This window comes from Nuphar pumila, chromosome 7 (genome assembly GCF_984573655.1).
Source record: "Nuphar pumila chromosome 7, dmNupPumi1.hap1.1, whole genome shotgun sequence".
Classification (NCBI taxonomy): domain Eukaryota; kingdom Viridiplantae; phylum Streptophyta; class Magnoliopsida; order Nymphaeales; family Nymphaeaceae; genus Nuphar; species Nuphar pumila.
The window spans coordinates 74,617,814-74,635,951 of NC_143255.1; the positions used below are offsets into that span (position 1 = coordinate 74,617,814).

At 39.9% G+C, this 18,138-nt stretch overlaps 1 non-coding gene across 1 annotated transcript; it reads left to right on the plus strand.

The window, feature by feature from the left end:
* Positions 1–7,933: 7,933 nt before the first annotated feature.
* On the plus strand, positions 7,934–8,036 carry LOC149832394 (small nucleolar RNA R71). The gene has a single exon (XR_016433456.1). It is a non-coding gene; the product is annotated as a small nucleolar RNA R71 (small nucleolar RNA).
* The last annotated feature ends 10,102 nt before the right edge of the window (positions 8,037–18,138 follow it).

Below are 18,138 nucleotides of genomic sequence, written 5' to 3' on the forward strand. Positions count from 1 at the left end.
AAGCAAAACCCACGAACAAAATGAATTAAAATAAACTTTTTAGGGTAGGATTTTCAGCAAAGCAACACAATACACATGCTGGACAAAAAAAAAATCAGAACAAAGAAAAATATTTTTGTGAAAATCAAGAATCGGCTAGAATAAGTCTAGCCGATTTTTGGATTTTTCTTTTTAATTAAAACCAAATGCAACCCACACAAAAACCGAATAATGTAAATCAAAATGAACACCTTTTTTATTGGATTTTCAGTAGAACAGACCCACGAATCCCTATGAAAAATTTGAAGGATCAGCTAGATGAAGATCTAGTCGATTTTAATGAAAAGAATAAAAACTCTAAAAAAAACGATTTCAATGAATCAAACAAACAAACAAACCTAAGCTAACGTGCTGGCCTATGCACGAACTCTATTCTAAGGTTGAAAACAAGAAGAAAACAAGAAACACTCAGAAAATAAAGAAGAGAAAACCAACACTCACTTTCGGTTTTAGCTAGAAGTGAAGGAAGAAGAAGACCTACCTTTTGGAAGATCCGACGACCGGGGGGATGAAGAAGAGCGGACCGTGGCTGGAGATGGACGTCCTATACAGTTCAAGAATGCTATACTTCACCAAAAACGGCACCTTTTGCAGCTGCTACACGTTGGAGATCCACCGACGATGGAATGTGAGCCGATTCTCGATCGGAGGTTGTAGAAAGCCGGATGGAGGTAGGGCCGGCTCACCTTGGTGGTGTGTTGCGCACTCCCGCCCAAGGTTAATGGTCTCCACCTCTGCTACACCTGAAAAAATACAGAAAAATGGTGAATACTACAGCAAGGAACAAGAAAGAAATGAAAAGAACACAAAGGGAATCGAGATATGCTTGGAAACCAAGCATAGGCCGATTTTCAATGGCCAAAACGTTGGGGAAGATGGAGAGGAAGGAGCTGCTGCTGTAGAGTCACTGTAGGGGGCGTCCAAACACAGCCAAAGACGCCTAGGGTTCTTGAAAAAAAACTATTTATAGTTTTGACCTTTTTCAAAAATAGTGTTAAAAAATAAAATATTGCTAGGTGCCACTTTCTGGGGGGGTTTCAGAAAAACTTTTTGAAATGGATATGGATAGGCGTGTGGGTTGGGTTTTGGGCTTTCTAAGAGTTGATCCAAGGTCCAATTGACCTAATTGGGTCGGATATGGATCCGATCCACCTCGAAATCCGTGCCCAAACACTGAAATTGCCATAACTCTCTCATTTTAACTCCGATTTTTCTGAAATTCGAACCATAGCCCCTTACTATCAAAACACATCTAAACATGGGTTTAAAACCTTAAACTTGATACAAAATGCATGAAAAACTTGTTTACATGATGTGAATTTCATGCATCATCAAATACCCCCATGCTTGAATGTTTGTTAGTCCCTTAACAAACCCTAATTATGATATGCAACGAAGACAAGAAATGCTAAGCATGAATGCATAATACTAACTCACTTTCGTAGGAATCACGGTTGCATTTAGCGTATGCAACAAGCCCTTTAAACCCCTAGCTTACACTAGTGGACGAGTAAGGTCTCGTGAGGGTTTGCAGAGATGCTACCCACAAACATCAATGAAGTGCGAGGATGATTTTTCAAAAATATTAGGCTCTTAAGAATGCAGTTGTAATAAATATTTCATGTAATTGACATTCTCAAAACAAGTTTAAAAATCTCATGCCACCATAGTAAAAATTCTTTTTTCTTCCCTTTTCTAATATTGTAGCTAGTTCATGATTTTTCTCTGAAAGTCAAGTATTCTCATGTTTTACTCATTTATTCTCACTTGTATATTTTCTGCACAGTAATACACATTTATGCCTAAGCAATGAAAAATTTCTCATTCAGCACATTCTTTTCTTTCATTTCACTCTTTTTTCAACTTTTGATCTCTTGCGCATTCTTCTCATATGAGCACTATTTCGAATAGTCAGTTTTCGTGACCCGTGTAGCGAGCTTTGGGTCAGTGACTCCCAAGTCGGCCGACCTTAGGGCACTAGATACAGAGTATCCCTCGGACTTAATTGCTCGAGTCACTAGACCTTCTATTCTAATAGTTTACGTATAGTCTACCTCTCGTCATGTTTAATGTCTCTATCTCTTAGGCTTTCTATGCAGTCCATGTAACAAGCTTTCGAACCGGTGGCTCCCAAGTCAGCTGGCTTTGGGGCACCAGGTGTAAAACACCCTCAGATACTACTTACTCAAACTACAAAGGCCACAGATATCGACTTAGACAAGAAGATGATCTCCTTCGTTATCCTTTTCGTTAAGATACTCAAACACTTCATCTCGTGTCTGAGTTCCACTACTAGGATTCACGAAGACATCAACAACTAAACGTAGCTCTATTCTTTTAAACTCATTTTTTAAACACATCTTTCCATTGCTTATTTCTTTCAGAAAACATACTGTGCATACTTATACTAAAGTGATTCAAAATTTTCTAACAATCAAATACTATCTTTTCTTTGAATTTTCTCATGAATAACTACTCTATTTGACTCAGTTCAGAAAATAAAATTTTTATGGGGCTTAAAAATTTATAAACTATTAGATTATGCCAAAAACAATCATATATGCTACACTTTGTTCTCAAATGCCTACTTTGATTACCAGTCATACAAAAAAAAAATTGACATTTTTGTGTGCATGCATCTAAACCACCACCCCATGATTGAATGACACTGTCCCTAGTGGCATACAAAATGAATAAAAATGTAATGCAAATGCACACTAAAAGACACTAACAAAAATATGGGAGAAAGGATAGATACAACCTGATTTGCTCTGAGCTTCTGAAGTTGATTTTCATCTGATCCTTGAATTCTTTGAAAGCTCTTCTCTGTACCTGGTAATTGATACACTAAATGTTAAGTTCATCTTGCATACATCAAAACACAAATTAGCACATGTGAAATGAAATACTAAATAAATAAAAACTCTGAAATGAAAAAGAAATAATGTACATATGATACATCCCTCTGGTCGAATCCTCATGCCTTCGTGAGATGCACTATCTCACACTCACCATCCTGCAAGGCATCTGAAATGAAGGGCTTCAATCTTTGCCCATTTACCTTGAATGTACCTTGGGTCATATGATCGAATAATGTCACTGCTCCATGGGGAAATACTTCTTTCACAATGTACGGACCTGTCCATCTCGATCTTAACTTCCCTGGGAATAAATGTAAACGAGAATTGTATAGCCACACTTTCTGATCTGGCTCAAATACTTTTCTGACAATATGCTTATCATGAAATGCTTTTGTGCGAGCTTTGTATAATTTGGCATTCTCATATGCATCATTCCTGAGTTCTTCTAATTCTGAGAGCTGCAGTGCTCTCTCTTTGCCAGCCTGGGTGAGGTCAAAATTCAATTTCTTGATAGCCCAATACGCTCTATGCTCTAGCTCGACAGGAAGATGGCATGCTTTCCCGAATACAAGGCGATACGGAGACATGCCAATGGGAGTCTTAAATGCAGTTCTATATGCCCAAAGTGCATCATCTAAGCGCTGGGACCAATCCTTGCAGTCCGGACGAACTGTCTTTTCTAAAATTCGCTTAATCTCCCTATTGGACACTTCAACCTGTCCATTAGTCTGCAGATGATATGGAGTGGTGAATCTATGATTGACAGAATATCTTCTCAACAGAGAAGCTATCTGTATATTCCTAAAATGCTTGCCACCATCGCTAATCATCGCACGTGGCACCCCAAAACGACTGAAAATGTTGTGCTTAATGAACTTAAGCACTACTCTGTGATCGTTGGTCTTGGTTGCCACAGCCTCGACCCACTTGGACACATAATCAACCGCCACCAGAATGTATAAATTTCTGAAGGAAGGCGGAAATGGTCCCATAAAATCAATGCCCCAAACATCAAAAATCTCGACTATCAAAATCGGAAGCAAGGGCATCATGTCCCTCTTGGACATGTTCCCAATCTGCTGGCATCGCAGGCATCGCCTACAAAACTCATGAGCATCCCTGTGGAGTGTGGGCCAATAAAATCCTGACTGCAAAACTTTTGCAGCGGTCTTCCTACTACTAAAATGCCCTCCACAGGCTAATGAATGGGAAAACTTCAAAATGGATTGGTACTCCTCCTCCGGAACACATCTCCTAATGATCTGGTCAGCACAGTATTTGAACAACTCTGGTTCATCCCAATAATAGTGCCTTACCTGAGATAGGAATCTCTCACGCTCATTCTTGTTCCAATGCTCAGGTATCTGCCTCGAAACCAGATAGTTCACAATATCTGCAAACCAGGGTAATTGCGATGTGCTGACTGACATGATTTGCTCGTCGGGGAAAGAATCACTGATAGGCCTCTTATCCTGTGTGGTCTCCACGATCAGTCTGGAAAGATGGTCTGCTACTACATTCTCGCTTCCTTTCTTATCTCGAATCTCGAGATCAAACTCCTGTAGTAGTAGGACCCAACGAATCAATCTCGGTTTGGTGTCTTTCTTATTCAACAAGTATTTCAATGCAGAATGGTCAGAATAGACAACCACCTTCGAACCGAGTAAATAGGACCTAAATTTATCCAATGCGAAAACTACTGCAAGTAGTTCCTTCTCTGTCGTAGTATAATTCAACTGGGCATCCGACAGGGTTCTACTCGCATAATAAATCACATAGGGCTTCCTATCAATGCGTTGTCCTAAAATGGCCCCCATAGCGTAATCAGATGCATCGCACATAATCTCAAATGGGAGAGTCCAATCTGGAGGTCTCAAAATAGGTGCAGTAATCAAGGCCTCTTTGAGAATCGCAAAGGTCTTCATACAATCCTCACCGAAAACAAAGGGCTGGTCTTTCTCCAATAACGTGCAAAGCGGTCGAGAGATTTTGCTGAAATCTTTTATGAACCGCCTGTAGAATCCCGCATGCCCTAAAAATGATCGAATTTGCCTCACAGAGGTGGGTGGAGTCAAACGGGAAATGGATTCCACCTTCGCTCTGTCAACCTCAATACCACGCTTGGACACAATGTGTCCAAGCACAATCCCCTCCTGGACCATAAAATGGCTCTTTTCCCAACTCAGGACGAGATTGGTCTCCACACACCTACTCAGTACTCGAGCAAGTTTTTGGAGGCAATCTTCAAAAGAAGAGCCATACACTGAAAAGTCGTCCATAAAAACTTCCATCACATCATCAATCATGTCCGAGAAGATAGCAAGCATGCACCTCTGAAAAGTAGCCGGGGCATTACAGAGCCCAAAAGGCATACGTCTAAACGCGAAGGTGCCATAAGGACATGTAAACGTGGTCTTCTCCTGGTCGTCAGGATGGACAGCTACCTGATTGTATCCTGAATATCCATCTAGAAAGCAGTAGTAGCTCTGTCCTGCGAGTCTCTCTAAGATCTGATCAATGAATGGCAATGGGAAATGATCTTTCCTAGTTGCCACATTCAGCTTCCTATAATCGATGCAGACTCGCCATCCTGTAGTGGTCCTCATCGGAATTCTCTCACCCTTCTCATTCTCAACCACAATGAGTCCTGACTTCTTCGGCACAACTTGAATTGGACTGACTCACTGGCTATCAGAAATAGGGTAAATGATTCCGGCATCCAACCACTTCACCACCTCTTTCTTCACCACTTCCTTCATGTTGGGATTTAGCCTTCTCTGCATATCCCTAAATGGCTTGACTTCCTCATTACAATGGATCCTATGCATGCAGAATGAAGGATCAATCCCCTTCAGATCAGCAACTCCCCAGCCAATCGCTGCCTTGTGCTCTCGAAGAATAGTCAGCAATCTTTGTTCCTGCTCCTCAGTGAGCAAGGATGAGATGATCACAGGCAGAGTCTCATCATCTCTGAGGTATGCATACTTAAGTGAATCTGGTAAGGGTTTCAACTCAAGTTTCGGAGGTGACTCGATCGACGATTTGGCGGGGGTCTCCGCAAGTGGTGGAAGAGGCTCCCTGACAGTTCCCCAAGGTGGTCTCTCTGACGACACTCTAGACACATCTACACTATCTACACCGCTATTCTTCTCTATATGGTACAAATCTAAAGAATCCTCAGTAATGTACAACTCGGGCTGCTCCTCCACTAACTCCTGTGCAATGTCTACATGAAAGCAGTCCATGTCTCCTGCTGGTCCCATCGCGGCATTGAAAATATTCAGCTTGACCTTTCGATTGCCGAATGAGAGATCCATGGCTCTGGTCCTACAGTTGATGCACGCATTGGCAGTCGCCAAGAATGGTCTGCCTAAAATAATCAGAGTCTGATGCTGGCTGTCTACTCCTTCCATATCAAGAATAATGAAATCGACTGGAAAATAAAAGTCATCCACCTTAACTAGCACGTCCTCCAAGACACCTCTCGGTACCTTGACGGAACGATCTGCCAGCTGCAGTGTAATCGGAGTCGATCTCATCTCACCTAGCCCGAAAGAATCAAAGAAATATCCGGGCAGAATGTTCACGCTTGCTCCAAGATCGAGTAATGTGCGTTCTATCCGGATGTTCCCTATAGTACACGCAATGATAGGGGCTTCAGGGTCCTTGAGCTTTGGTGGTGTCTGATGCTGAAGTACTGAACTCACCTGCTCAGTCAGATGGACCCTGTTAGGAACTCGCTCTCTAGATTTCCTCTTCTGCGTACATAGCTCCTTCAGGAATTTGGCATATGCCGGCACCTGCTGAATCGCATCAAGCAAAGGTAGGTTGATTTGCACATGCTTGAATATATCAAGCATGTCCTGGATCTTCGCACCTTGCTTTCCTCTATATCCGGGAGACTCTAATGCTTTGGGATAGGGTGGCGGGGGAATATACTCTGCTGGCTCCTCCTCTTTGTGAGAAGGCTCACTCCTATCCTTCTTCTTCTCTGAGGATGAAGATAAAGATGATGATGAAGATGATGGTGGGGATGAGGATGATGGCTGAGCCGATGTAGGTGAAACAATGGTCTCTGGCTCCTCTACCCTCTCTCTACTCTCTCTCTCTCTGCTCTCGACGTGATACTCAAGGCCATAACTGATTTAGCTTGCTGTTGTGTCTCAGTATGAAATAGGCCTCCAGTCATCTGGTCCTTACCCTTCGGGTTCATGACAGCCTGACTCGGCAATGTACCCTCGGGTCTCCTACTAATAGCCTCAGCTAACTGTCCCATTTGCGACTCTAACTTCGCAATGGACTGCGTATGCGAGCTCAAAATCTGGCTACACTTCTCGAAGGTGTTCTGATTAGAGGTTTTCACCTCTTGGAATGCTTGGAGAAGTCTCTCCTCAAAAGATGTCTGTGGGGCAGACTCGTGCTGAATCGGGGGAGTGACAGAAGAAGAAGAAGATTGAGAATAGTTCGGTCTTTGAAATGACTGAGTAAAAGATGGTTGCCGAACTGGCTGAGAGGAAGTAGGCATCTGCATGGAAGACTGTGGATTCTTCCATGAAAAATTGGGATGGTTACGCCAACCCGGATTGTATGTCGATGAAAATGGGTTATTCGGCGGTCTGACGTAACCCTGAGCTGTCTGAACTTGTTCTTGAACAAATTCAGGGTACTGAGCTGCCAAAGGGCACTCAGTGATCTCGTGTGCCGGACTGGCACAAAGAGTACACACCTGCTGTGTAGTGGATGGTCCTGAGAGAAGCTGGTCCAGCTTCTGAGCAATCATGTCTACCTTGCACTGTAGTGCAGTAGATTAACCAACTTCAAGAACACCAGCTTTCTTCTGAATCTTGGGTGTGGCTCTATCAGAATGAGAGCTCGAAGCATGGTGGAGAGAATTCTCGGCCAATGTATCAAATAACCTACATGCTTCATCCTCGCTCTTCAGCATGAATGTCCCTCCACATGAAGAGTCGATCATCTGACGATTCTTGTCAGACAATCCATCATAGAAGTTCTGCACCAGTTGTCATTTCGGCACCTGATGATGGGGACATTTCCTGAGGAGATCCTTCATTCTCTCCCAGGTCTCATGAAAGCGCTCACCATCTAGCTCTGAAAAGCTAGTGATGGCTCTACGATATTGGTTCGTACGACCAATGGGAAAATATTTCCGAAGAAACTCCTGTTGCAATTGATCCCATGACTCTATTTCTACAAAATCTAAGGACTTTAGCCAATACTTGGCTTTGTCCTTCAATGAAAAGGGAAATAGAGTCAACCTTAAAGCATCATCATCGAAATTCTGTATCTTAACAGTAGAACAGATTTCGAGGAATTCATCTAAATGTCTGTAGGGATCCTCATGACTAAGGCCATAAAAGGATGAAAGCATCTGAATAATGCTGGCCTTAATCTCATAATGCGGCGCTCCTATATCTGGTCTCCGAATGCAGGATGCCTGAACATAGTCTGTGGGAATGAAGTATTCCCGCAGAGGGCGTGAAAGAACTGGGGGTGGAGGTGGAGGATCCATGTCAGCCATTGTTGCCGAACTTCGATGAGAATGTAAAATTCTCTCTGGGTTGTCAACAAATGGGTGTAATGGGGTTCCTAGACCTCGTCGACCCTGCATACACTGGTACTAAGACCAGATGTAAGCAAACAACCTAACTCTAAATCTAAACTACACAGGTACTAAAATGTAAATAACACAAAATAAACAACTACTAAACAAATATGCTAAACTAATTATGTCAGAATGATCTAACTAAGTAAATGAAATAACAAATTAAACTACTCTAAAGTACTAAAAAGATAAATACAGGAAATCACAAACTAAGTTTTTCTAAAACCCACCTGTCTAATCGCTCCTTGCAGAATGAATTTCAAGTGAATCCTAGAAAGACAGAACGTGAATCCTATATTTACTAACTATGTTAATCCTATATTCACTTACTAATCCTACTAACTAAAAATAAAACAACTAATTAACTAAAACCAATTAATAAATCAAACTCTAAGAAATAAAGTAATTAATTCGCCGTTCTCTGGCAACGGCGCCAAAATTTGGTTGATATTTTAGAATGCTCTTTTTAAAACAATTATTTTCAATAAAACTTTGGAAAATCGTCAACCAAAAATATAAAAACCGACTTTCCACAAAGTGGTAAGTACGGGTCGAATCCTCAGGGAACAGGAATTAACCACGATATTTCTAGAAAATTTAATTTATTAATGACAAATGTCAATCTACAATTATAAATTTAATACAACTACAATTAATTACTAAAATGAAAATAAACAAGCAATCAGTCTTCTGCTCCACACCAAGGGTATTTCCGTCTTTTTGCCAATTATTCGCTCCTCACACTTGGAAAATAACCCTGGAAACTAAATATTCTTTATGACCTAAAAATACAGAAAAATACAAAGTTAATATTCTATTCTAATAAGGCAAATAATAACTAAAACTAATTCTACTTTTACGAAAATAATAAAACAAATGCTATTTATCAAACAAAAATTAAATAAAATACTAGATTAATTCTAAAATTGACCAAATTAATTCTACTAATGCTGTATGATGATTATGCAACTCCTAAAATGCAAAAACTACTGAAAACAAGTCTAAATTGCCGAAACTAAGAAAATTACGAAACTGCCCTTAACTAGTGTAAAATAGCATTCTGATAGGTTATCGGAAAACCGCTGTTTGACAGAGCAAACGAGGTCCGATTTTCCCGAAATTTGTTCTTTTCTGCAACTGACAGATTAAACAAACTGACAGTTTTTACAGAATTGAAAAACAGTATCTGGAACTTCAGATGTAAGCGTTTCAAATCTGGGAAAAATCAGGATATCGACAGTCCTGTAAATTGAAATCCAGAAAAAGCGGTTTTCACAAAACGCTTAAAAATCAGACCAAATCAACTCCGAATGAGCTGAAATTTGGTCTGCAGTTAAATAACACGTCAATAAAGTGAATAGAAGAAAAAAATTTGGAAAACACAGAGTTTTTGCACAGAAAATAATGCTAATGCGACAGGGCAAAAATCTGGTTTTTATTTCAATGCACTATTCACTATATGAATCTATTTTAAACACTATGAACGTAATCTAACTATAATGCAGACTTAAATAATCCTATATGACAGATTATATGCTGATATTGAATATGATAAAACTAAATGAGATCTAAATAACAAATGATATGCATTTCATGACTGTGCACTGAATGGGCTAATGATGCAAATGTTCCTAAAGTACTAATACATGCAAGTAGCTATATGCATAAGACATGCAATACACATAAACTAGATACAACTATGCTAACTAAATTATTAATAATAAAAAGAAATTAACAAGCACACATTAAATCAACCAATGATAAAATCTACTTAAAATGATTAAATAAATAACTAAACTAACTATTCTAAAGACAATATGAATTAAATCTAAAAGAGAAGAGACCACTAAAGAACCATGGGGTGCAGACTTTGGAATAGGACTAGGGTTGACTCAACTAGGCTCTGTCTTGACTTAACTAGGTTCGGGTTGGCCTAGGCGGGCTCGGTTTGGTTTGACTAGGCTAGAGTTGGGTTAGGTAGGCTTGATTAACTTAAGTTGGGTTTAGGTTTGACTTGGACTAAATTGGATTCGGTCTAGGTTTGGTTTACTCGACTAGGCTTATACTAGAGGCACGACTCACCTAACCACGTCAATTAGGTTGACTAGGTTAGGTTAGGTGAAGTAGGTAGGATAGATTGACTCAACCTGGGTTGGACTCGGTCTTGACTAGGGTTAGGTTTTGACTAAGTTAGGTTTGACTAAGACTAGGTTGGACGCGGTCTAGGCTCGGTTAGGTTTGGTTCTGGGGTTGACTTAGCCAACTAGGGGCGGTTTGATTTAGGTGGCTCGGTTGACTTGACTTGGACTTGGTTAGGGTTAGGTTTAGGTCTTGGACTCGGTTTAGGTTTGACCTAACTAGTTGGGTTCGGTTTTTAGTTAACTTAGTCAACTAGGTTTGGTTGACTTAAGTGGACTCGGTTTGCCTTGGATAGGGTTGGTTTAACTTGGCTAAGATTGACTCAACTTGGTTTAGACTAAGGTTTGACTTGAGTTAGGTCTAGGTCTTTGACTCGGTTTAGGTATTGGTCTTGGACTTGGGCTTATTAAGACTAGGTTGAACTCGGTTTAGGGTTGACTTAGTCAACTAGGCTCGAATGGGGTAAGGTAAGCTCGGTTGACTCAAACTAAGGTTGACTTGACTAGGCTCAAGTGGGTTGAACTAGGTTTGACTCGATCTAGGGTTTGGGTTGACTCCACTAAGCTTGACTAAAGTTGGGCTTTGGTCTTAGACTCGACCTAGGTGTGGTTTAGGCTTTGACTTAGGCTAGGCTAGGTTTTGACTAGACTCAAAGGGGGTGTAGACTAGGGGTTGACTCGACCTACCTCGGTTTGACTAGGTTAGGTCTAGACTAAAGTAGTAACCTCCTAATTAAGCTACAATTAATCCAAAGTTCACGATTTTAATGAAGAAGGTTGGAAAAGGAATGTAATAATTACCAAATTCCAAATTTTGAAATGCTTTGGATTCTCAAAAATCGCCCCATTTAAAGAGGGAGTTACACTCCTTAATTGCCTTTAAAGCTCCTTTTGAAAAAATGGAAAGACCAATCTAAAAATACACGATTTTTGCTTTTCAAGATGGAATTAAAATACTTTTAATACTCTATGGAAATCGTGTAGCCTAGATTGGAATTTTTGTTTAATGCCAAAAACACTTTCCAAAGTTAAGGAGTAACTCCTTCTTTAATACCCATTCAAAATTCAAATTTTCCTTAAATGCCTCACTTCTCAAAAATCGCCAACCTCTAAAAGGGCTACTTTCTAAACTAATATAATTAATTCTACCTAAGGAATAAAAGGAATTAAATAAAAAATGATTTCCTAGGAGTTAATGCTAACCTAATTCCCAAAACCTACTTAATTAACCCCTAAAAACGGCTAGGAAAGAAAACCCTAATACATTGAACCTAGACACCTTCCTAACTCAATTAACGACAAATTATAATTTCTAAAAATTCGACCAAGAGCTCAAGGGGAGCTCTAATGGCTGCCGCCCCTCCTTGGGGAAGAAGAAGACTAAAAAAAATGAAAAGAATAAAAAAAAATAATCTTAAACAAAAAAAAACGACTTACTGAGGAATCTTATTTTGATAGAACTAAATTAAAATATGATGAAAAGAACTACTAACTCCCCTAAATGCAAACATGAACAGCACTATGCTGGAGTTTATTTAAAAACGTAAAGAAAAATAAAAATTTGACTCTTGTAATTTTTGTTTTTCAATAGATTCAAAACACCAAAAACACAAAATGCTAAAAACGATTATTTAGAATTGTCCTAAATGAATTAAATGAATTAACACAACTTTATAATGCTGTTAACACCCAAAACACACAGCAAACACACGGTTTACCAACATCAACACACACATTTAACCCAAATACAAAGATCGGCTAGAACAATCCTAGCCGATTTTTTTTTTCTTTTTCCAAAAATGAAATCAAAACAAGACAAACAAAACCCACGAACAAAATGAATTAAAATAAACTTTTTAGGGTAGGATTTTCAGCAAAGCAACACAATACACATGCTGGACAAAAAAAAAATTAGAACAAAGAAAAATATTTTTGTGAAAATCAAGAATCGGCTAGAATAAGTCTAGCCGATTTTTGGATTTTTCTTTTTAATTAAAACCAAATGCAACCCACACAAAAACCGAATAATGTAAATCAAAATGAACACCTTTTTTATTGGATTTTCAGTAGAACAGACCCACGAATCCCTATGAAAAATTTGAAGGATCGACTAGATGAAGATCTAGTCGATTTTAATGAAAAGAATAAAAACTCTAAAAAAAATCGATTTCAATGAATCAAACAAACAAACAAACCTAAGCTAACGTGCTGGCCTATGCACGAACTCTATTCTAAGGTTGAAAACAAGAAGAAAACAAGAAACACTCAGAAAATAAAGAAGAGAAAACCAACACTCACTTTCGGTTTTAGCTAGAAGAGAAGGAAGAAGAAGACCTACCTTTTGGAAGATCCGACGACCGAGGGGATGAAGAAGAGCGGACCATGGCTGGAGATGGACGTCCTATACAGTTCGAGAATGCTATACTTCACCAAAAACGGCACCTTTTGCAGCTGCTACACGTTGGAGATCCACCGACGATGGAATGTGAGCCGATTCTCGATCGGAGGTTGTAGAAAGCCGGATGGAGGTAGGGCCGGCTCACCTTGGTGGTGTGTTGCGCACTCCCGCCCAAGGTTAATGGTCCTACACCTGCAAAAATACAGAAAAATGGTGAATACTACAGCAAGGAACAAGAAAGAAATGAAAAGAACACAAAGGGAATCGAGATATGCTTGAAAACCAAGCATAGGCTGATCTTCAATGGCCAAAACGTTGGGGAAGATGGAGAGGAAGGAGCTGCTGTTGTAGAGTCACTGTAGGGGGCGTCCAAACACAGCCAAAGACGCCTAGGGTTCTTGAAAAAAAACTATTTATAGTTTTGACCTTTTTCAAAAAGAGTGTTAAAAAATAAAATATTGCTAGGCGCCACTTTCTGGGGGGGTTTCAGAAAAACTTTTTGAAATGGCTATGGATAGGCATGTGGGTTGGGTTTTGGGCTTTCTAAGAGTTGATACAAGGTCCAATTGACCTAATTGGGTCGGATATGGATCTGATCCACCTCAAAATCCGTGCCCAAACATTGAAATAGCCATAACTCTCTCATTTTAACTCCGATTTTTCTGAAATTCGAACAATAGCCCCTTACTATCAAAACACATCTAAACATGGGTTTAAAACCTTAAACTTGATACAAAATGCATGAAAAACTTGTTTACATGATGTTCATTTCATGCATCATCATACATTTTCCAAAAAAAATCTCAAAAATTTCCTGAATATCTTTTATCAAAGTGCATTCATCCATTCAAATCATTCGCATCATGGAATTATATGCATTTCTTAAGTTTTCTCAAGAAAAATTCATCCTAAGGAAATCGATTCCTCAAGAGGCTCTAAAAATTTTTCCAAGTTGGATTTTCCCAAGTCGAGTTTTCCATGATTTTTCAGAAAATGTTCTTTTCTTAGAATTCATTTTCAATCTTCTCAAGTGAGGCCTCCAAAAGTCAAAATCATTTTTCAAGTCTTTAAAGCTATAACTCTCAAGATTTCAATTTCCTAAGATTTGATTTTTTTTTCAAAAGAGTTTTCCTATGAATTTTCAATCATTTCCCAAAGAAAATTTTCAAAGTTGGAGTCTTCCTGACAAACCTTTTTCCTTTCAATGTCTTTTCTCAAGAATTCCCACTATTTTCTAAGGATTCTCATTCCTTCAGGGTTTTCCCAAAATCTTTAAAGACTTCCTTAAGATTTTCAAATCCTTTTATCAGAATTTTCCTGAGAAATTGATTTCCATTATTTGCCTTAGAAACATTTTCCAATTCCAAAATATTTTCTAAGCATACATCATGTTTTCCCACTTGCATTTTATAAAGCTTCATAGCACATGCCTGAATTGTAAGATCCATGATTTTAATTTAGATGTAATATTGTGTAATTATGTTGAAAATGATGAATTTTGATGTTTTGGCAATTTCTAAAAAATTGCTTACTTTGAGGATCGGGTAAAATTGCATAATTTTACGTAAAAAGAGCAATTGCGGGAAATCCAGAGTGAATTAACTTCTGAAACTTTTAGGGTAAGTTTAAATTAAGGTTGTGGTGATACACCCCAAATTTGAGATCCGAACGACGAAAAAACCTCGTCAGTGCATGTGAATTATGAGTTTTGCTTCAAGTTTTGACCTGAATCTTAAACGCTAATTTCTTGCAAACGAGAAGTAATTTTCTTAAGAGGCATTAAGCATTTTATGTTAATTGAGTTTATGAAGAGAACTAAATGGTTTGTTGGAATTAAATTAATATTTTAATGCATTAGATAAGCATTATTTTAAGAGGTATACCATATGCGATTTTGGATTTGGATCCGGGTCCACTAGAGGACCCAAACCCCTTGGACGACCCCTATAGTGGGCGTCCATGGCCATGGTTGACCAGCTGGTCAAGGGTTGACCAGATGAATGGTATTTTTGAAATAATTTTGCATGGGTTTAAAAAGAAAGCCTCTATTGGCCATGAATCATTTCTAAAACCTCATGATGGAGCTTCAAGGCCATCACGAGGGACGTCATTTCCAAAGGAAGAGCATGGGGCTGGCTCCCCATGGCAATTTTGAAATGCTTTTGAAAGTTTTCAAATACTTAAAATCGATTGGGCTAGTTGGGTGGCAGCCAAGGGCACCCCCTTGTAATTTGTTAAAGTTTCAATGGCTTTATAAAATGGCATTTTTGAAAAGTTTCTAAAACTTTTTAAAAGGTTGACATGCATTGGCTATGTGGAGGGCGTGGAGCTCCCCAGCCCTCCATCTTGGAGAGGATAATCATGGTCGTCCATTCCCACTCAACCCCCTATAAGACCTTTAGAAAAAAACGGACCCCCTCTCTAGTGGGTGATTTTTCCTAACTCTTCTCTCTCCCAAATCTCCTCTCTCTCTCTTGTCCCATACCTCCATCCGTGGGAGTCTCCTTGGCATGGAGTGCTGCTCCATCTTCTTCCATCTTCTTCAAGCAAGCTAAGGTGAAGACTCACCTTGTCCATCTATGGTTTCGGTATGACATGAAACCGATGGTGCTTTGCATCGATGCATGCAAACCCAAACGGCGGATTAACTTAGAAGTTGTGGTTTTAATTCTTGAATCTTCATAGTTTGACATTAGCAAAGAGTTTCATGCATTTACAATCTGTCTTTTTTTATTTTCTACATTGTCATTTCAGTTTTCATTCCATTTCTTCTATGTATGTTGGCTGCTCTTTCTATCATGATTATGTTGTCACGTTTTATCTTCTTCTTTTTTGCTGCTGAGTTCATGGACATTTCGATATTTCTATGTGTGCTGGACCGAGTTGGGCTCGTCCAGCCTACACCCAGTTTGTAGGCAGTCTCTTGGAGTGCTGGAACACCAGCAGGTGCGTTCCAGTCATCAGCATTCCTTTTATTTCCTTTGTGCTATTTTTCTTTTTTTTCCTTGTGGTGTTGTGGGCTCAACCCAGTCCCAGCACGTTGGAACTGGGGTTCAGCCAAGTTGGGCCTAGGTCACGGTGACCAGGCCTTGTTAGGAAGAAAGGGGACCCAGGCCTCATCGTTGCTTGCATTTTTCTTTTTTCTTTTTGGTCCAGCTCGTTGGCGTTTGAGGTCAACCAAGGGTATTGCGGGTTGGGGCCGGCCCATGGCAGGCGCCCAACTCTTTTCTTTTTCGGATGTGGGACATAGGCTCTGGTCCTCAAATCCTTGTGTTGGCACGGTCTGGTCCAGCGAACCAGACCCCTTGCCCAAGATTTGCTTTTAGTTGGAGCTGGGTGCATTGCAGTTAGCCGCGCGCCCAGCCTATGTAACCTAAGCCTTTATTTATTTATTTATTTTTCTTTTCTGTGTCAAGATTATTCAATGTACCTTTGTTCTTTTTTTCGTTTGGTTGGGTTTCAACTTGGCTAGGTGTCGGTTTGAACCGGGGGTTCATGCCAGCACCATAGCCTGGTCCGGAACTGTTGTGCGCGTGAGCCCAGTCCAACCATTTCCCCTTGGCTGGAGCTGGGTGCACACCGCACGGGTGTTGTTCACCCTTAGTTTTTTGGTTTAGGATTTATGGGTGCAGGTCTGAACCGAGGTTCAGACCTGAACCCTTTGGCAGCCCAGCTAGCACCCGGTGCTAGCTGCAACTTCACCTTGTTGGAGCCGGGTGCCAGCCACTTGGTGCTGGACACCTCGAGCCTCCCCTAGTTGGCTGAACCTCTTAGGGCCCAGGTCTGAACTGAAAAGTTCAGACCTTGGCATGTGGTAGCTGCTGTCTGGTCCTAGGGACCAGACACTTTGAACCAACTTTGGAACCCTCTTTCACTAGAACAACCATTGATCCTTGTTGGGGGCTGGATTTAGCCCCAACCGAACCCATTGTCAATCTGGTCCGAACCATGAGTCGGACCAGATCCGGTTGGTATTCATGACAGCTGGTCCGGAGGACCAGACCATCGTTAGAGTTGGAACCCTTTTTGGCCGCAAGCGTGCAAACTTCCCGTTGCCACCTATACAGCCCCGAAACCCCACTATCGTGGCTGACAAGACCTTCTTTCAAAACCAGAATTAATCCACTACTAGCTGAACCATATTAGACCCAATTCCGGGTTTAGTTAGCCCACACCTCCTTCATGTTTCGATTAGGGTTTTCGGCATGTGTGCACATGCCTTGTGATGCACCAAGTTCGAGTAGTTTTATAGTTATATATATTTATAGATATATATATACACATGTAGATGTATATATATATATATATATATATATATATATATATATATATATATATAAATTCATAGATATACCTATATATGTATAAACGTGTGCACACAAGCATGTGCCTCATCGAGGAAATTTGAAAATGTGAATATATGTATGTATACATATATGAATATATATATATATATGTCTTAAAACACTTAAATGACTGTTTCGTTATGATCGAATGGACTTGCGACACTCCTGTGTCCCGTCCAGATATTTTCTCTAAATGATGTTACACCCTGAACTAAATGTAAAATTCAATAGAATTGTCCTGCGTTCGTTTTGGGAAACGGTGTGTTAGGGTTCGCGAGTGCGGCCCAAACCATGGTAATGCCAATGTAATCCCCATTAGATGGGTTATTTCATAATCACCTTTGACTCGTATGTGTGTCGTGTCGCATAAGGAAAGCTCTTATGCTTTAGTTTACATTTCGACAGATCAGAAAGGTATGCAGTTGACCATTATGGTAAATTCATGAACTTAGAGACTTCATTGATGTATATTACAAGTGTTGTTTCGGGTCTGCAGGCGCGACACCTCATACCGTGGAAATAGCTAATGTTATTCCCATAAGACAGGAATATCCCAGATTTCACCATAAACATGTAAGTGTGTTGAACCACGTATGTGAATATTGCTTAACGCAATCTTAACATTGAAGTATGCAAAATGGTACAGCTTGACTGTGAAAATTATTGCAAGATGATGCATAGTACCAATGTAATGTTTTAGAGACAATGTTTTATATAATGAAATTCTGATGAA